This window comes from Mixophyes fleayi, chromosome 6 (genome assembly GCF_038048845.1).
Source record: "Mixophyes fleayi isolate aMixFle1 chromosome 6, aMixFle1.hap1, whole genome shotgun sequence".
Classification (NCBI taxonomy): Eukaryota; Metazoa; Chordata; class Amphibia; order Anura; family Limnodynastidae; genus Mixophyes; species Mixophyes fleayi.
Genome location: NC_134407.1, coordinates 14,578,879 through 14,600,851, shown reverse-complemented (window position 1 = coordinate 14,600,851; position 21,973 = coordinate 14,578,879). Strand labels below are relative to the sequence as shown.

Here is a 21,973-nt window from a genome sequence, read left to right as displayed (position 1 = left end):
ATCCGGGTGTTCCCTCCTGGATCCCGCACACTGCCCTAGTGATCCGGGTGTTCCCTCCTGGATCGCGCACACTGCCCTAGTGATCCGAGTGTCTCATCCCCCGCATCTGAATAAAATATTTTCCAGGTCTGGGTTTACTGTTGCTTTATATACAGTCAAGGAAATCAGGAAAATCTTAGGGTGGAATTCAATTCTGTAAAACAACACGGGGTGTGCACAATTACCGTTAGTACGGTAAGTTCAACGCTTATTTTTGCTCGCAGCTCCCTGGGAGCGCGGGGAATACACCCCTAAGAGTTTCCTGATTTTCTTGACTGTATATAAAGCAACAGTGAGAACAATGCAGGGAATAGAATCCCCCTCCCCCTTAAGGGGGAATTCAACCTCTTGTTTGTGAGAACATCGCATTACTACGTGGTAATAGTGCACATTATAACAGTTAGTACTTTTTGGTCACAGCTCAGTGAGATGTGAGCGAAAATCTGCGTTAAAATTACCGTAATAACTGTAATAGTGCGCAGGCCGCTTTGAACTTACGAACAGCGGGGTCAATTGAATTCACCCCTAGGGTGAAATTGAATAAACCAGTGCACCCTTTTTCACACAGTCGTGTATTTTTCAGATAACCCTCCCTCCTAGCCCCAGTAGTAGAAATGAGATGGTCTCATGATATGACAGCTGTCCAGTCATCTCCCCAATCTGTGATATGTTAGCTGTACAACAGTAGTCAACAAGTTAGGAAGTAGAAAGGTGAACACGATTGAGGAAAAATGACAATCCTGTTGTCAGGTACCTCTTTTTTCTGTTATATGCGCAACACAACTTTGCTTTACTTAACTGGAACAATCAGACTTGGTACATGAGGCAGGCAAAATAGGCAGTTGCCTAAGGGTGAGCAAGGCTTAGGGTCACACGTCCAACACTGACTCCAATCAGTTACAACTTTATCTCTGGTATGGTTTGTTAGATTCATGTAGGGAAATCACGATGTACAGAAGCATAAAACCGAATCAGAAACAGCATTCTATGATACCATGCGTATTACTGATGCCTGGAGAAATGGGGGCAGTTTGTCCAATTTGGGTGCCAATTCATCTTGCCTTGCCACTGGTAATACTTCTACAAAAAAATATATATTTTAGTCCATTCTTTAGACAGATGCTATGCATATTAACATTGGTGACAATGATTCCTATTCAAATATTAATATATGGAATAATGTTAACCCTACTGTAAATTATAAGAATATTATAAGTCAGTCCAAATGCTTTTATACAGGTCACGGATCTGTTAGGTAAATTCTAATATCCATAATAATTTATAGTAGGGAGTGCGTTTTTCCTTATAATACACACGTTTTTTGAATAAACATGATGACATCAGGACTAACAGCTTATACAGATTTTGTTTATAGGGGTTTATAAAACATTACTTGTATAATATAGTAGTAATAAAAAAAAATGCGAACATAAAAACCTTGCCCCAAATCTGTGGTAAGTGGGTTAGTGTAGATTTAAACTAAGAAAGTGGATGCAGGTTCTGAATTATTGATTACAAACTGTACAATCTCTTTGAAGCTTTCAAAGGATAATTTCATAGCGCTTTTGGACCCTTTTCAAAAGTAGATATTTCAGGTACATTGACTTAATCGATCAGATTCTTGGCAGCCTTACAGGATTGTAAATCAGAGGATGTGATATTACCAGGTTCTTGGGTACAATAGGATCAGTATTTGGAAATGTTTTTTATGCTTCAAAGATGATGCTGCATTAGACGTTAATAAAACAGAATTAGAAACTACTCAAGTTCAGCTGAAAAACAAATCTGTTTATAACTTTATTTTAAAGGGACATTGTACTATAGAGTACTTATTTTGAATTAAATTACACATAATTGGCAACTTTTTATTGTAAAGTACAACTGCAGAGGGGGAGAACCAGCAACAGTCATGGGTGCCCAAGGCTCATTGATGCACCTAGGGTGCGAAGGTTAGTCCATCTGGTCCAATCCCACAGGAGAGCTACTGTAGCACAAATTGCTGATAAAGTTAATGCTGGGTATGATACAAAGGTGTCAGAACACACAGTGTATCACAGCTTGCTGCATATGGGGCTGTGTAGCCACAGACCTGTCAAAGTGCCCATGTTGACCCCTGTCCACCGCTGAAAGTGCCTATAATAGGCACAAAAGAGCCAGAACCGGACCATGGAGCAATGGAAGAAGGTGGCCTGGTCTGATGAGTCACGTTTTCTTTTACATCATGTGGATGGCCGGGTGCATGTGCGTCGTTTACCTGGGGAAGAGATGGCACCAGGATGTACTATGGGAAGAATACAAGCCGACGGAGGCAGTGTGATGCTCTGGGCAGTGGCGGATCCAGGGGGGGGCGAACGGGGCATTCGCCCCCCCTAGCAGCAAAAAGCTAGGTCCCAACCGCCGATCAAAACGGGAGGGGCGGGGCTAAATGTGGGCCAGCCAATCAGAGTGGTCCCAGCCGGCGGTCACACCGGGAGGGGGCGGGGCCAATCGCGGGCGGAAGGCAGGGTTTAACGCGGGGCAGCCAATCAGAGCAAAGGAGGGGCATGATTATGCAAAATCGCCCCTCCTAAACATAAAGTCTAGATCCGCCCCTGGCTCTGGGCGATGTTCTGCTGGGAAACCTTGAGTCCTGGCATTCATGTGGATGTTACTTTGACATGTACCACCTACCTAAACATTTTTACAGACCAAGTACACCTCTTCATAGTAACGGTGTTCCCTGATGACAGTGGACTCTTTCAGCAGGATAATGCGCCCTGCCACACTGCAAAAATTGTTCAGGAATGGTTTTGAGGGACATGACAAAGAGTTTGACGCGTTGATTTGGCCTCCAAATTCCCCAGATCTCAATCCGATTGAGCATCTGTAGGATGTGCTGGAAAAACCAGTCCGAGCCATGGAGGCCCCACCAAGACCTCACAGGACACCTCTAGAGGTCTTGTGGATACCACGCCTCGACGGGTCAGAACTGTTTTGATGGCATGAGGGAGACCTACAGAATGTTATGCAGTTTTAATGTTGTGGCTGATCGGGGTACACACACACACACACACACACACACACACACACACACATACATACACATACACACACACACTTTCTGGCCACTTCAGCGTTCCTCCCGCGGCCCCTCCAGGCCCTTGTGGGAATCTCAGTTTTTAGCTAATGCATAATTAATGTGCTGATGGGCTCGGTCTGACCCAGATCTGCTTACAGCTCGGTCTGAGGGGAGCACATGGATGAAACACAAGTCAGCTCAGTGACCCTCTGCTGAAGGCTAATGTTGGAGAGAAAATAACACTATAGACTTGAGGAAAATGAGAAAAATAAGCCAAAGCTGTCATTCCGATTCCCTGGACACCGAGGATACACATAGCTGGTGATTTTACGGGAAGCTCTCTGGGGGATTCACCGCCCGTCCAGATCACCCGTTGTTCACTGCGTACGGATGTGTTACAGTAACTCTCCAGTGAGGACTTGTTTAGTGACTAAATGGTGATTGCTCATTAATTGGCCATTTAGTGACAGTGTCTAGTAAGAGAAATGAGAAAAGCTGAAAGCGTTTAATGACTCTGTGTATTGTACGATGTTTCCCTGAGGACGGACCTTTTACTTGCAGCAACTGAGATACAGCCAAGCTGTGCCCCTTATACTGCTATATATGTAAACATCTCCAGCATACAATATGTATCAAGCTGAGACTTTCTGGCAGGTTTGAAAACTGGAGATGTTGCCTATAGCAACCAATCAGATTCTAGCTGTCATTTATTTAGTACATTCCACAAACTGACAGTTAGAATCTGCTCACATGCACTGAACACAGAATGCTCAGAAGACGCTCCCTTTCCATTCTTTGCAGAGCGAGTGGCCCCTACGAGGCTACAGCGGCATCTCCGGGCCCCTACCCAAATTTATGTATGGGGCCCAGCAATGGACTGTTCTGCGTCTTTATTACAATGCTATCTAATGTCACCTTGTCACATTGTCTGCACAGCCTTACCTGCCAGCAGTAGTGTCCCCAGAAATTTAATTCAATTATTGGTAATTGCTAAAATCCTGTATTTGTTTATTGTTTCCACCTTCAGGCGACATTGATGTATTGCTTTGTACGTGACCTTCTGTACTCCTACTAAATAGGTTGCTTTATCTTCTAGCTTGCTTCTGGGTTTTTCACCATGACTATATGATCTGTACACTAGTGAGGGACAACCTGATACACTTCAACCCTCCAACCTTCAAACACATTGCCAATAATTTGAAGAATGAAATAAGCAGCCTGAAAAAGACGGCATCACCCCTACATCAGTCATCCCAATATGCATGCAATCAATGTTGCAAAATTCCCCCACATGCCCTCAGACCCATTTTTGCCACAAAATGCACTTAGATCCCCACGAGCCATCAGATCCCATCAGAGCCGGATTTAGACCTCACAGGGCCCTAGGCAGCATACTGGTTTTGGGCCCCCCTCCCTGAAACAATCCATAGCACTATATTTTCGTAGCATACCATATACCCCTATAGTTAAGCAGAAGTGAAAGCATGTGCCGGCACGCAGCCAAAGGAAGTGTGGCCATACCATTGGGGGCGTGACTTGCATCATTGGGGGTGTCCTAATATGTGAAAAAAGCTAGGCCCTCCTCCTACAGAAAAAGGCATCCCTAAATAATTACAGAGCAGTCCCGTTTTTTAAGTAGTTGAGTCAAAACAACTTAATAAGTATTTAAGTCAGGACAGAAATACCTACTGAGTTGTTTGCAAAAATAATACGCATAAATCCAAGTATGTGCTCTTGTCATTTTTGTCCTTCTATCATCACACTGTGCCCCTTCCTTGTCACTTTTGCCCCTTCACAATATCACATGTGCCCCTTCACCATCACCTCTGTGCCCCTTCACCTTCACCTCTGTGCCCCTTCAACTTCACCTCTGTGCCCCTTCACCATCACTGTGCCTCTTCACCATCACCAACTCTGTGGCCCTTCACCATCACCACCTCTGTCTTCTTTCTTTTCCGGCGCGCTGCTCCTCTGTTTGTCCAGATATAAAATAAAAAATAGAGTAACGTTACCGCTTGTCGGGTCCCGGCAGTCTCTCCTCCTCTCTCTATCACTGAGACACTGAGAGGAGGAGAGACTGCCAGGACCCGACGAGCGGTCACCTGACTTTTTTTTTTCTTAAATGCATTTTCAGTTGGTTCTTGTGTATTATACCGGCGGCCAGAGGGGGATGGAAGGCAGAGGGGACCGCCCCTCTGCCTTGCCTACCCCACTCACCATCGGCTCTGGCCGGGCCCTCTGGGTACTGCTGGGCCCTAGGCACTTGCCTAGGTTGCCTAGTGGTAAATCCGGCCCTGGATACCATATGTATTTCAAAGCGCCTGCACCTGCCACTCAAACCTGCCACAACATGCCACTGAGACCTGCTTCATGCCCCCATATCTCACCACATACCTCTCAGACCACCCCACATGCCCATTAGGCCTCCCTATGTGCCCATCAGACCACACCCACATGCCCATCAGACCTCCACCACATGCCCATCAGACCCCACCCACATGCCCATCAGACCTTCCCCACATGCCCCTTACATACCCTTCAGACCCTCCTCCACACTCCCCTTACATGCCCATCAGACCACACCCACATGCCCATCAGACCCCCCCCACATGCCCATCAGACCACACCCACATGCCCATCAGACCTCCCCACGTGCCCCTTACATACCCATCAGACCCTCTCCCACATGCCTCTCACACTTCCTCCACATGACATCCCCCACATACTTTTATAGAATGCGCCTGCATTAGAAGGATGGAGAACACACTAATATTGGGGCCTGCGACCTGGGGGCTGCAGGAGAAGGTGCGACGGGTCGCCTGTTGCCACCAGAGTTGTTTATTTTCATTTCCCCTGCATATTAGCTCCTCTCTGCTCTGTGCATTGGATGCATTTGTATCCACCAAGCAGTTTTAAGGACTATAAAAACTCTGCCTATATGATGGCCATCCAATGACTTTCTGTAACCCCCCATCCCTGAACTCCTCCATAGACTGTATTACATGACATCACTCACCAGCACATCCCTTAATATAGTAACATATCATACATCCGACCCTCTGTATGGAGATACTTGGACAGTGCCAGCCTAAATTATGTCAAAGTTGCGGCAGGGCACCAACCAATACTTATAAAGGAGAACTCGACCTTCAGTCATTTATCTTCCAGGCATATATTAATATTTGTTGCCCTATAATACAACAGGAGATAATATCTCTTATACCAGGTACAATGTCCTTCTGCATGTTGTAACCGTCTCTGATGAATAGCTTTGTCCCGTTCTCACCAAGCAAGGAATTAAGTGCATCTTTAATCAGAAATTGAATTTAGATTAGACTATCTTTACTCTTGTTAGTCTCCTCGTCAGATGCTTGCACAGCGCAGTCCCTGGAAGTCACTTTCACTGACTGTCACAGTACTCCACAGATAAAGTAAGGGTCACCTTGAAGGTTTTTGTGGATGCGTTTCATGGTGTGTCGTTAATGGCTCATTGGAGCATGCTGCAGTTTACTGATGTGATCATGATACATGTTTCCTTCACTTCCATCCTGCTAATAGTGTCACTGGCTGTGAATGGAGAACAATGCTTCACTTTGGGGCTAGGCTTTAAATGGTAACTGCTGCTCAAACACAGAGATGGCTGAACCTAGTTTCATGACAATGGGTCAGTTTACCAGGAACGTATGACACTGTGGCGCCAAGGACAAAGATAATTAATTTTGTATCGTCCTAACAAACTGATTGGTTGAAAATTGATTCCATAATACTCAAAATGGAAATCGCCTGATCATTTATAAATAACAGGTGTTCAAAAGGGAGAACCTATCTAGATCACTGTGGTTCACGGGAGGGCTGGCAAATTTTAGACTCGACTCGGCAGCCTATTTTAAAGGGGAAATAATTTAAGGTGACCCAGCTCAAGGTAGTCCATTATGGGATGTCCCCATGGGGAAAGGGGGGGGGGGGGCACCTGTCCCCCAGCCAGTCCCTTCTGTGGGTCCTATTTAGCGTTAGGACAAAGCAAAATTTACTCCTGGAAAAAAACATGTTGCAATGCAAAGGGTGCAAATGCTTTTATTTTCTGTTTTGCGTATAGTGGAAAAAATGGCTACTTTTGCATACTGAGCATCTTAACATTTACACTGCACTTTAGAGTTCAGTTCACACGTCCCCTGCCAGCTCTGAATCGGTCTAATTGTGGTCCGGTACGAGGAGAACAGGTGTGGGGAGAGGGAAAATGTGGCAACGCAGAACTGCAAGGGGGGTCTCGGGTGAGATAGAAGGTTAAAACCATCATGTAGGTAAAAGATACTGTCCTTGCAATGACAGGAATCCATCTAAGAAAAGAGATTCACAAAAAGAGAGAGTGATACATGGAATGTTCTAAATGACAGAGGTCAAGTTCTAGGACATTTTAATCGCGCTCTGTCCTGATCTTCTTCAATATATTTAACAACCTATATGTTTGGACATCAACTGTCTATGAGAATCAGAAACTATGTATATTTGTATTATAAAATATAAATGTTGTAATTATTATAAAAACATTTCTGAGAGCAGGTGTTTAATCACCAGCTTCCTACAGGATTTGTCTCTGTTACAGAACGTTTGCACATACAATGAAACAATTTAAAATAAGCTTCAACAAAGAAATCAACTATAGAATTGAGGAAGTTTATTTTAAAGCATGTGGTTTGAGCTATCTCACCTCTCAAACCTACTTCTTTTTTCCGACAGTATTTCCGGCACTTTTGAAAAATGCAGCATGATAAACTGCACGCATTTAATTCTTACCATGTAAAAAAAAACAAAAAACAATAAGATGGCAATCTGTAATGTGTCATTTTGAAAACCAGCGTTTTTCCTCAGCGACTTGGCCTTTAGTAAATATGGTGGATTGAAAAACGCCAAGGAAATCGCTTAAAATTTGTGGTTTAAGAAAACAACATTTTAGTCAGTTTCCTACCGTCAGAATGTCATGTGTTCTGCTTGGAAATACATCCCCTTGTAACCCGTAAAGTCCTGGAAAGGAATGAACCATTAACTTTGAACACTGGGAAAATGGTCATGTGTCCTATTTCAATTGTTCATTGAAACTAAAAATCCTAATGCATTTATGTTTTTTTGTCAGGATGACTTTTTACGCACTTATCACTAGAGATGAGCGGGCTCGGATTTCGGTAATCAGAGCCCACCCGAACAGTGCGGATCCGACGGGATCCGAGCACTGTTCGGGTACTTCCGGCCGTCCAAGGAATGCAAATCGAGGCTATGACATCCAAGTCTCGCGTCAGATCTCGCGAGACTCGGATCTCATAAATGCCCCGCTCGCGGCCGCCATCTTCATTCTCCCTGTGGTTACTGAAGAGGGAAGTTGATGTGCTCTGTCCTGCTGATTACTTTAGTCAAGTGGTGCTTTGTCCTGCTGAGTCCATTAGTACTTTGTCCAGTGCTCTGTCCTGCTGATTACTTTAGTCAAGTGGTGCTTTGTCCTGCTGAGTCCAGTAGTACTTTTTCCAGTGCTCTGTCCTGCTGATTCCAGTGGTGCTTTGGCCAGTGTCTGTGCTGCTGAGTCCAGTGGTGCTTTTTTCCTGTATTTGTTTCTGATAAGTCCATAGCAATTTGTTAATTAGCCAACAATCTTTAAAAAATGTAAAAAAAATACAAAAAAAATACCCAAATATAAAAAAATAATTGAAAAAGTATAAAAAATATTATAGAGCAATATATTCTTGCAGTCCCAAAAAAGAGGAACTGCCATTCCTATTACTACGTTCATTGTTTCTGTAGTCCCAAAAAAGAGTAACTGCTATTTCTATTACTACGTTCATTGTTTGTGCAGTCCCAAAAAAGAGGAGCTGCCATTTCTATTACTACGTTCATTGTTTCTGTAGTTCCAAAAAAGAGGAACTGCCATTTCTATTACTACGTTCATTGTTTCTGTAGTTCCAAAAAAGAGGACCTGCCATTTCTATTACTACGTTCATTGTTTGTGCAGTCCCAAAAAAGAGGAACTGCCATTTCTATTACTACGTTCATTGTTTCTGTAGTTCCAAAAAAGAGGAACTGCCATTTCTATTACTACGTTCATTGTTTGTGCAGTCCCAAAAAAGAGGAACTGCCATTTCTATTACTACGTTCATTGTTTCTGTAGTTCCAAAAAAGAGGAACTGCCATTTCTATTACTACGTTCATTGTTTGTGCAGTCCCAAAAAAAAGGAACTGCCATTTCTATTACTACGTTCATTGTTTCTGCAGTCCCAAGTTACCTGAGTTGTCCCCCCTCCAGTGTGTACTCCGAAAGAGTGTTTAGCACAGCGGGGAACCTGGTCAGTGAGCGGCGAAGGAGGTTGCTTCCGCAGAACGTTGAAAAAATGATGTTCATAAAAATGAATTATCAATTCCTCAATCAAGTACAGCACTGGCCTCCAGATACTACAGAGGGACCTGTGGTTGTGGAGTCCAGCGGGGACGAATTGATAATGTGTGAGGATGAGGAAGTACACACTGAAGGGGGAGAGGAATCAGAGGATGAGGATGAGGACGACATCTTGCCTCAGTAGAGCCAGTTTAGTTTGTACAGGGAGAGATGAATAGCTTTTTTGGTGTGGGGGCCCAAACAAACCAATCATTTCAGCCACAGTTGTTTGGTAGGCCCTGTCACTGAAATGATTGGTTTGTTAAAGAGTGCATGTCCTATTTCAACAACATCAGGGTGGGTGGGAGGGCCCAAGGACAATTCCATCTTGCACCTCTTTTTTTGGCATTATGCGACCGTCCAACAGTCGTTTGCCATGAGCACAAAGTACGACAGTAGTCATCCTATGGCAAAGCGGATAACTGCGGCCTTAACAGCTATGTTGGTGTTAGACATGCATCCGGTGTCTGCCATCTGTGCAGTGGAATTCAGACCAGTTGGAGGAGGTAGGAGCAGCCATCTGTGCAGTGAAATTCAGACCAGTTGGAGGAGGTAGGAGCAGACATCTGTGCAGTGGAATTCAGACCAGTTGGAGGAGGTAGGAGCAGACATCTGTGCAGTGGAATTCAGACCAGTTGGAGGAGGTAGGGGCAGACATCTGTGCAGTGGAATTCAGACCAGTTGGAGGAGGTACTTGATGGGATCTCAATGATGAATGCTCTGTACCATGGTTGGAGGAGGTATTGTGGCCCCGGTACCAAATTGGGTACCGGGGCCACTCCACTACGCAGTCCAGATAGATGCGTATCAGATATTAAAAAACGATGACTGTTGCTGCCAAATCCAAAATAAATGAAAATGACCTGTCATCGTCAAAAACAAGAGGTATTGGCGCGCTCGAACTACACCCTGTATATGCTGCAGAGGATGTAGGAGCAGGCAGCTGTGCAGTGGAATTCCGACCAGTTGGAGGAGGTATTGTGGCCCCGGTACCAAATTGGGTACCGTCCCCACTACACTATGCAGTCCAGATAGATGTGAGGTGTTCAGAATAGACTGTAAATTAGTAGAAATGATTATTATTGAATGTTATTGAGGTTAATAATAGCGTAGGAGTGAAAAAAAAAACACAAACCGGGATTTTAGCACTTTTTATGCTTTTTTAAAAATAAATCAGAACCCAAAACCCTAAATCAGAACCAAAACCTTTCGTCGGGTGTTTTGGCAAAACAAATCAGAACCCAAAACCTCAAGCTAATCAGAACCCAAAACACTAAAAGTGGCCGGTGCACACCCCTACTTATCACTGCAAGCTTGATAGGAAATAACTGACATGCAGTGGTTTGCTATTTGAGATTTTTGCCCACCATATGTAACCTTTTGAGGAGAATAGCTAGAAGCCCTTGGATGTGTTTTTGGCTCTTTGTGATGAAGGGGAGGGGTGATGATCCATCACGCTTTACTTTTTATTAGCAAAAATAAAAAGTTAGCGACGAACGAACAGTGCCTATTATCTTCATTGTTTCACCACGTTTGTAGTACCTTAAGTCTTTCTGGTCATTAATAAGAAAAGGAATATAAGCATTCATGCTATGTTAAGGTTTTGTATTTTGATCAATAAAGACGAATGAAGCGAGACAGCGCAGCGAGCCTTTGTATTTATAGTGATCTATTGATAGAACAATTTACGTGCTCACGTGAGAGCTCCTGAGTGTTTTATGCTTAAACAAATGTTTGCAAGGCTTTGATTTATTTGTTTTCCACCTTTCAAGATTGCTGTACTCAATAAAACCTAAGATCCGTAGAGAAAACGCAGGAAAAGATGTAAAAATACATTTACTGGTCAGGAACAGTTGCAATTCCTTAAGGAATGTTGTAGGTCATTTCCAGCACACGCAGCGTTTCCAAGTTATGATTCTCAATTATATGGTATTGATCTGAGTGGTGGTTTGTATTTCATGGGAGAGACCGGGAAGTCTTTGTAGCAGATAAAGTTTCAGATTGCACCCGATGGTTTGCAGATGGAGAAACTTGAGTCTTTCTGCAAATGTGATCGTTCTGATTATTGGTTTATATAGCGTTAATGGTGTAACACAGCGCTGTACAGAAATGTATACTGAGACTGAGCGCTGGGAGAGGGTGGAAACCCAAAAGGCGTATTTTCCACTTCTCAAGATGTGTTGAGCTCAAGAAGCATTCGGGCCGGGCATCAAATGGACAATTGGATGTTGTTCAGGCTCGGACTGGCCTGCAGGGCAGCAGGACTATCCACCGGTAGACCCTGCCACATTATAGCCACGCCCCCTCCATGGTTAGGGAGGAGCTAAGAAAACAGCTGACTCCCAACTTGCATACAATTCATCTTTTGGACATACGCGAGAACAGGAAGGGACAGATGCGTTCCACAGTGGAACGCAGGCACCTTCCTCTCCAACAGTAACAAGCACAGACCACGAGAAACATCCTCTGATTTCAGCACACTGGGTACCCGGCCACCATCTCTATATACATCGAAACTGCAAGTAAACAAAGTTAAATTTGAAAGCATCGCAGCAATAACCATGTGATATATGTGGACAGTGATCTGAATATTTATATTGCACTAGCAGAGACCTAAAGAAATACCAATTCCCATCTACTGGACTTGTATGCTATGAACATTATTTTATTGAGATATCAGTGACTGTGTTATATCTGGATCAGTGCAGCATTTATACCCACTGCCATTTGCCTCCCAGTAGCTAGACTAGTCCAGGTCTATATACCTAGGTTTGTCTGATTTTTTATGTATGTTCAATTGATGCCATACCATATGTATGTATATAGAAATCATTGACTCATAATATAAATACTGTGGATTAATTGGAGTATTTTATTTGTCTATATTAATGTATTTTTATGTATTTTAACCAGGATTCAATAAATTGTGATAAAACTAACATTAAATGTTATCCCACTAATTGAACCGAGCCTCTTGCTCACAGCCTAATACAAGATATAGAAAAATACGAATTGTATTCAAGATAAAAGAATACAAATTTTATTATTAGCGTTACACTTGGAATAATACATAAGTCAATGAGCGCTTAACTTTCAGTATATTATTAGTTCGTAGAGAGGGATAACCTGTGTTAATGCTGCTCTTGCAACAGTAGGGGTAGAGCGCAGCTCCTCCCCTCCCCCTCCCCGTTTTTGCCAAACACTCCCGTTAAACACACTACCACACAGGTGTAGAGAGTCGCGTCTGGGCTCTCTGAACCTGCGTGGTAGTGTGTTTTTTACTTTGAGCAGGGCAGATGAGAGTAGGAGTTCCGGATATCCAACCGCCCAGAGGAGCATGAGCAGGTTAGTAACTAAGTGCGCAGTCAGCCTGTCATTTTAAAAGAGAAGGGTGAGCACACTACATTCTTTATATACTACACTATGGTGCTCGCTGTCCTTCGTGGGCTGACCACTCTCCCTTTAGTGTCTGGTCTCGCCTCTATGATGGCTGGCCACACCCCCTCTGGTGGGCCCCTAGCGTTGCAGTCCCCCGGTGGGCCATTCATGCCCCAGTCCGACACTGATGTTGTTATACCCCACAATAGCGTAGAGCGGCGGCTTGACGGTAGTGAAGTCACATCAGCTTAGTTGTGCACAATATAATAAAGTAATGAAGCGTCATATATTATACATAACAGAGAAAATTGGGCCTGATTCATTAATCTTAACTTGAGAAACTTCTTATTTCAGTCTCCTGGACAAAACCATGTTACAATGCAAGGGGTGCAAATTAGTATTCTGTTTTGCACATAAGTTAAATACTGACTGTTTTGTCATGTAGCACTCAAATACTTGATAGCTTATTTGTACACTGAAATTTAAAGTTGATATTTGTGTGCTACATGAAAAAACAGTCAGTATTTAACTTATGTCCAAAACAGAAATGCACCCCTTGCATTGTAACATGGTTTTGTCCAGGAGACTGAAATAAGAAGTTTCTCAAGTTAAGATCCTTAATGAATCAGGTCCATTGTCTTGAGTTATTAATCTATGCGAAAGTTGCATTTTCGGTTTAAAATGTCATTAAATACAAACACAGTTAAAATAACATTAAATTATATTGAATTAAAATTAAATGAAATAATGCCTATTGTTTTTCCCTTTAAAAACAAAAAATGGGAATATTCTTTCCTGCAGTAGTTCAAATGGAAATGAGAAGTAAGTAATCCGGATAGACAGCGGGGACTTAATACAATATAGTCGCAACATTAATGATTTACACCTGTAGGGGTCAATATGCCAACAGCCAATCAGCAGCAGCTACCTAATGCTGCTTATAGTCATCATCAACATTGCGATTTGTTGCACCCTGAAGATATACGCCTCCTAAAAGGTGTATTTGTAGATGCGTCCACGTCTAATTGTGTTACAATTCCATGAACACGTTCTGTCTGTCCTCAGCCTCGCTTGTCCTCCCCTATCCGCTCTTGTTCCTCATCTCCAGGTGTAAACCATACACATATATCAACACAGAAGTATTTGCACACATTTTTGCTGCACATGTTCTGTACGGAAACACATATCATTCACAAAAAAATTAATGTGGCCCTATTTGCTTACTGTTTCTATGTGCTAGAGATTTAAGCTGACCCCGTGTTTTGGTTTTGCTTCTAAAATATGTTCGTGTTTTGGTTTTGTAACTGGTTTTGCTAAAAATCTTGAAAGGTTTTGAATTAAAAATTAGCTAAAATAGTGTCATTTTGACATGTTTTTACTCCTATACAAATAATGATACCATTAACATTCTTTTCCAGTTTCTTTTCTAATGATCTCTTCACAACTGTCCCATTTATGTTAAGACATGATTTGGGCAACCAAATCTGCATCAATGTGAGTATTATACATTCTTGCTTGTGTGGGAAGTGCGATTATTAGCCTATCTGAACTGTTTGTTTTACATATTTCTTACACTTCACTTACAGAATGTATAAATATTATTTATATACATTCCATAATTATATACATGGGTTTTGGGGACCACCTTCGTTGCAAGTTTCGGGCGGTCCCCTTTTCCCCGGAGGTGGACGATTCATCAGCCCTCCTAATAAATATATATGAATCCCCGGTTTGATTAATAAGGGCAGCATTACATCACAGAGCATCTAAGTAAAACAAGGTATGAAAGCTCTGCTCTTGGATACCAATGAATACTCTGTCTCCCATCGAGAAGTGCATAGTACTAGTCTGTGAAGTTTTTAGTATGGGTGCAGGCCACCTTCATCTATTTACTTTTATAAATGTTTAACTCTATTCAGTCATACCACTGTGTGTAGAGTAAAGTAATTCCCATATTTAAGTCCAAGGAAACATCTGGGGATAAATGTATGAACCTCCGAATTCTTCAACTCCGGCGAGTTCAGCGTCTTCAGCGCTTAAATTTAAAGCGGCACTGCCTTGTAAAGGGAAGTCTCCCTTTACAAGGCAGCGCCGCTTTAAATTTAAGCGCTGAAGATGCTGAACTCGCCGGAGTTGAAGAATCCGGAGGTTCATACATTTACCCCCTGAAGTGTCAGCTATAATCCTAGAACAATCTCAGCACAACTTGTTTGCCAGTGGGAACGTCCGCCACCAGCTGAACCAAAACCCTGGAATCAAGGAATTAAAGAGGGATATAGTTTCTTGAGACTGGAGGGAATTTAAAAAAAAAAAAAAAAAAAATAGAATTTGAATATTTCTAGTCCAGCAAAAAATATCTGTGTCTAACGAGATGCCCATAAATTACCCACCGTGGGTTGCCTTTTAATGATGAAAATTCAACCTTTTAGCTGTATTATAATGAGGCATGACAGTTAGATTAATGTGAATAAAACATTTCTTGGTACTAGTCATTATAATATAATTCTGTTCTAGTGTCAATCAAACATGCCTAAAAGGGACATAAAATGACATCTCTGAAAACTGGTGCCTGAAAAAAGATGGTGTTTTTTGCAGATTCATCAGATTCTGTGATTTTTCTGGTTCAGTTTAGAGAATTAATGATAATGTCTTATTTGAAACTATGGGCTACATTATTCAGAAACATCCCTGTCACGTCATGTGTATTTTTTTCGTTAGTACACGTACATTAATGACAATCCCTGTTACCCCATCTCCTGTTGTTGATTGGTTCAGCAGTTAGGGGTGTGGCCTTAGAAGACCTGAGGTGCTGTTGAAAAGTAATGGAAGCAAGTGTGGTTGCACCATCGCTCTGTAACATATTTCTTTTGTAAGGACAGGTCTGTCTATCGCATTACCCAGACGTCTGCATTCTCTCTATGAGCCTGATTCATCTGCGGATGTAACCTGAACACAACTTGCATTTAAAAAAAAAACCACAAGCAGCTTGTACACATGTCTGACCGTATTCATATCCAAGCGGATCTCAAGATATGTTTCCGTTTAAATCTGGGTATAAAAGTATGTTCTGGCTAAACGCTACTTGCTATATATAGACAGACGGAAAAGAGTAGAGGACATGCACATGCATAAGTGTAATATACAGTCCCCATCAGAACGTCTGCAAAAAAATATTCTATAACAACTCTTAATACTATAATGATACATAAAAATGTGTGTGTGTGTATATATATATATATATATATATATATATATATATATTACATTAAATACAGGATGTTTTTAATCTGACCCTTCCCTCCTCAGTCTGTTACGCCCTTCAAGTCACAGATAGTGTCACTTGCGTTGAGACATGAATGGCATACAACTGCTAGATCCCTTTTCCCTGCAGAAATCACCACTTTGGCAGGTGATAAGGGAAACCCAAGTGTTCTAGACCATTAAATAACAATTTCATGTAATCTCATTCACTTCACAGCATAAATGAAAGCCCTGTAACCTTTTATACACGTTTTAATCTAATATAATGAACAGTGTTCTCTTTAAGGCTTGATTTACAGGGAAGTGATGGTACAAGAACATTTTTATTGTCCCTTAATTGTTATTGTTCTTCATTATTGGCGATGGCTCTGAAATACTCTGTGGAGAATTAAAACTGAGAAGGCTATTTATCATTGGTGGTTAGTTGGACGGCAGTATCATTCTGTATCGGTGCATACCGCGGTGATACAAAATGTACTGCCGCTGGTATTTTCTAAGCCAGGGCTCATTGGCAGAATTAGCGGCACTGGTGATGATAATTGGCGAGCCCTGACAAACCCCCTCTCCCACAATAAATAACTATAAACTCCTTCACCGGACGCTACCAGTGAAAAGGAGGAAGTGACCCCTGTTTGGCTACTGTGCATGTGGGACTAAGGTCACATATGCTCATTGTGATGAGACCTGGAATTGGATCCAGAGAGGAAAAGGTACCTTCCGGTAAAGCTAACGCTATCTTGAGATGGCGTTAGTTGTTTTTTTTAAGGCCGACAGCGAAAAAGCATTTCAATGCAGGGGCAAACGCAGGATTTGTAGAGGGGGGTTTCCACACCATGCCGCCAGTGGGCGTGACAAGCATGCATGGGGGCATTGCTATAATATTATGTTTGGCTGCTCTCCAACTCTTCCTATCCCTATAATATACATGGGCAATGCTGCGTGCACTACTGTTAGGTGCACGCAGCTCTCCCTTTTCAAGCAGAGCCGTGTGAAGCTGGGGCAGGGTCCAGCCACCTCAATTATACAGTGCCCCAGGTTTGGAGGGGGTTTCCAGCCACTAGGAGACCCCCCCCCCCCTTCGGTTTGCCTATGTACTTACTGCTTGTTACTGGTGATCAAAATTGGTAAAGCAGGAGAAATCTCACCTTTAACCCCTTAATAATTTGAAAAAAAGAGCTGTGTTGGCCAACAGCTGTTTTTCTACAGATTTGTGGTTCATCACAGCTTAATAAATAGACCCCTGAATATGTAATGATAAATAAAGAGTTCATAAAAGGCAAAGTTACAAGAAATATTTAATTTGTCAGTATTTTGGCACGTACATGTTTTTAGGTTGCCCCTGCCGCTCGACGTGAAGCCGTAATGGTGCGTTTAAAGTGCCTCGACTAAACACAGTGGAGGAAGCCATTTATGTCATGTTATTGGAAATGCAGCCTTCAAACTTGTGCTTCATAAATATTGCATATGAAGTGTCTGTACGAGGCACTGGATCAGGGGAGGAACAATGCATCGCTGGTCCCTATAACAAAATTTGAGCAGGGCCCCGGCTCTGCTCTCAGTAGAGCGGGGGGCCACTTCCGAGCATGCGGGGCTTGGCGAATGCGCCATTCAGAAGAGGTCAATTCACAGCTGTGGCTTCAGGGGGAGATGGGGCCTCGGGAAAGGGGTGGGGGGTGGACAACCTAGTATTGTTGGGCCCTCTTTATCTCATGGTCCCGGAACCTCTGCACCTTTTGCACCCCCTATTGTTACGCCCCTGCACTCCGTCTTAGCGATTTAATAGACTGACTGGTTCCAGTCATATAATAACCAGGGTATCTTGTTGATAGATCTTTAAATTTTGAAGTGAGGGGTTTTCTTCTGATTAACTTTGTGTTAATAAGAGTACGGAACTGTAGTAATTATGTTTTCATTCCACTGCTCGGCATTAATAGGCTTTGGTAGTGGGAGCTGGAGATCTGCACATAAACCTGCATTGTAGACAGACGATCCTTGTGGTCCTTCTCCTTCTCCTACTTGTACTCTGAAGACGCTATTGAAGACATTCTTATATATGTTGTTTAGTGAAAATTGGCATAAAATAGCCGAACATAACAAGCTAAATTTTTGTTCTCTTCCACATTTTCCACCAAAACATATAGAAAACCGTTGTAAATCTGCCATTGATATCAGAATCTTTCATTTGTACTTAAAGTGGGCTCAGACTAACATACATTTCAACATCAAAACAACCAAAAATGGGCTAATAAGAAAACTTACCGATGTTACTCACTTGCCAAACACTTGCCATATATATAAATGGAGTCGGTCGGCCCTCAGCTCGCCGCTGTGTGTTGCAAATCTTGAAGCGCTAGTCACCTGCGCATTTGAAGGGGAAAAGCAGACTATAGTGACATCTCCAGAACTTCCCAAAGTAGAGGGAAGACTCAGTCCAGCAGAGACCTGTATCAAAAATTATATATATTTATGGATGTCGGCATTGGATCACTTATCAGGAAACCTGCTATCCAGAAAATCCCACAATACGGATAGAAGTAGTAAATTATTGCTGTATTTTGCAATATACAATATCACCAAATATGTTCTTATTATGAGTATGATAAGCTCTGCCAGACACGTTAATGAGGAGAGGGCAGTAATTACAATCCTTATCTGGAAAACATTAAGTACCAAGGGTACCAGATACTAAATTCATACCTGTACACATATGTTTTATATACCTGCCATAGTCTATGACAGAGCATTGGGTACTGATGTTTGCTAGTATCGGAGTATTCCGAGTGACGGGCCGATACTTTTTCCCACCAAACCTGCAGCACATAAATAGAAATCTGATCCTGAATGTCTCTGAGGTAACGGATCATCCTAAAGTAGTGATGGATAACCTGTGACACTCCAGGTGTTTGTGAAACTACAAGTCCCAGCATGCTCTGCCAGCTATCAGATAGTTATCAACTGGCAAAGCATGCTGGGGCTTGTAGTTTCACAACACCTGGAGTGTCATAGGTTAGCCATCACTGATCTAGATTATTACGTCCTATAGTAAGAGAGAGTACAATCATCGTCTTTGGTTATTTGTCAGAGTTACATTCACACAATTACACACTTTTGCATAGAAAGAGAACAAGGACAGACAAGGTTGATGTGAGACAGGGGTTAGAGAGGTCCCTGTTCGAGAGAACTTACAGTCTAATCAACAACATAGCAGAATTAAAAGAAAATGTGCTATTCATAATGCCCATGCAAGTAGGCATATTATTAATAATAGTAAATATAGCAGATATGCCAGAATCAGAGCTTTCCAACTAGGCAGGGGGCTTGTTTTGGTCCCCACCATAAAAAAAATACATTTCTTGCCAGGTGATTGAAAGAACAGAAGAAGTTAAGTATAAAATAAGACGGCTGGCGTTGTGGATGCTGCTACAGTTCCCGGGTCTATATTTCATAAACCCCTTCTAATTTCACACGTGCAGAAAGCTAATATATATCATTGTTTTGCTAAGAAATTTGCTAGACATTCATTGGACTGGCACAGATCCGATGCCTAGGGTGGATGAACTGATAGAACTTCTAACTCCATACTCTAGAACTGACGATAGGGTGGTGGCAGGTTCCCCACACTGTAGAGAACAATGTTTGTTATAATACCTTCCAATGCCTGGATGATGTGATAATCGATAATACAGACTGGGACTCTCATTTTCCAAGGATTCAACAGGTACTTGCTTTCATCTGCAGGTGTAAGAGCTATCCTCTCCAAACATACTGTTGGCGTGTAACATGCCAAAGACTTGGGGGTAAATGTATCAGGCTGAGAGTTTTCCGGCGGGTTCGAAAAGTGGAGATATTGCCTATAGCAACCAATCAGATTCTAGCTATCATTTTGTAGAATGTACTAAATAAATGATAGCTAGAGTCTGATTGGTTTATCAAACCCGCCGGAAAACTCTCAGCTTGATACATTTACCCCTTGGACTATTCCGGCGGTTCCCAAACTGTGCGTCGCGGCTCCCAGGGGAGCGCTGTCACTGGGGTGCCGCAGGCCAGACATAAAAAAAAAAACAACAACACATAAACTAATCAATCCGTCGGGCGCCGGGACCCAGCAGCCTCCTCTCTCCCGCAGCTGTCACTGAATATCGAAGTCAGTAACAAGCTGCGGGAGAGAGGAGGCTGCTGGGTCCCGGCGCCCGACGAATTGGTAAGTTTATGTGTTCTTTGGTTTTTTTTTATGTCTGGCGCGGGGCAGAGGAGTGACAGGGAGTGTTACAGCGGGGCAGACAGAGGGGCACAGGAGAGTGACAGCGGGGCAGACAGAGGGGCACAGGAGAGTGACAGCGGGGCAGACAGAGGAGTGACAGGGAGTGTTACAGCGGGGCAGACAGAGGGGCACAGGAGAGTGACAGCGGGGCAGACAGAGGGGCACAGGAGAGTGACAGCGGGGCAGACAGAGGGGCACAGGAGAGTGACAGCGGGGCAGACAGAGAGGCACAGGAGAGTGACAGCGGGCAGACATAGGGGCACAGGAGAGTGACAGCGGGACAGACAGAGGGGCACAGGAGAGTGACAGTGTGCAGACAGAGGGACACAGGAGAGTGACAGTGGGCAGACAGAGGGGCACAGGAGAGTGACAGCGGGGCAGACAGAGGGGTACAGGAGAGTGACAGTGGGCAGACAGAGGGGCACAGGAGAGTGACAGCGGGGCAGACAGAGGGGCACAGGAGAGTGACAGCGGGGCAGACAGAGGGGCACAGGAGAGTGACAGTGGGGCAGACAGAGGGGCACAGGAGAGTGACAGCCGGGCAGAGGAGAGTGACAGCGGGGCAGAGGAGAGTGACAGCGGGGCAGTGGAGGAGGACACAGCGTGAGAGGGGCAGTGGAGGGGGGACATCATGAGAGGGGCAGTGGAGGGGGGACATCATGAGTGGGGCAGTGGAGGGGGACACAGCGTGAGAGGGGCAGTGGAGGGCAACATCATGAGAGGGGCAGTGGAGGGGGACACAGCGTGAGAGAGGGCAGAGGAGGGGACAGAGGGCAGAGGAGGGGGACAGCGTGACAGAGTGCAGAGGAGGGGACAGCGTGACAGAGGGCAGAGGAGGGGACATCGTGAGAGAGGGCAGAGGAGGGGGGACAGGGTGACAGTGGGCAGTGTGTCTGGATACAGAGGGGGCAGTGTGTCTGGATGCAGAGGGGGCAGTGTGTCTGGATGCAGAGGGGGCATTTTTGCATACAACTAAATAAGTATTTCCGTCCTGACCTAAATACTTATTATAATTTTTTGACCCAACTACTTCTAAAACAGGACTGCTCAATAATTATTTTGAAGGGGTGCCTTGAAAAAATTTGGAGACACTAAGGGTGCCGCGAACTGCAAAAGTTTGGGAACCACTGGACTATTCAATGGAAAGGGAACTAGTTACAGAAGCAAAAATGGAAGCCATAGAAAACTGACTATTGATCCTTCCAAAAAAGCCAGTTAGGCCATTTGCAGAGATAACAAAATAATATTGGGGGTTTAGCTAGCTTTGCCACTCTTCCAAATTTAATGGACCTTACAAAAGAAATTGTAAGGAAAAGATCAACTTTTTTCTGCCTCCCCCCCCCCCTGGAGGAATTACTTGAAATCATCTCTCCTTGTCCCAGTAAATGTGTTATACTGTTGTCTGCATATCCATTGCTTGGCTCCTCATTGTTTTCCCTGCATTCTACATCTAAATCCTGATTCCCAGCTTGTAATTTACCTCTGGACTTGCCAGGTGCATCCCACTTCTGACCCCATAACAGCCACACACCCGGCACCCACTATAGTTATGCCATTG

The 21,973-nt window shown here is 43.5% G+C and overlaps 1 protein-coding gene across 3 annotated transcripts in view; it reads left to right on the top strand.

Moving 5' to 3' along the window:
- Nucleotides 1-21,973, top strand: part of KCNIP2 (potassium voltage-gated channel interacting protein 2) — a 304,047-nt gene that overhangs the window by 210,528 nt on the left and 71,546 nt on the right. The gene's annotated exons all lie outside the window — the stretch shown is intronic.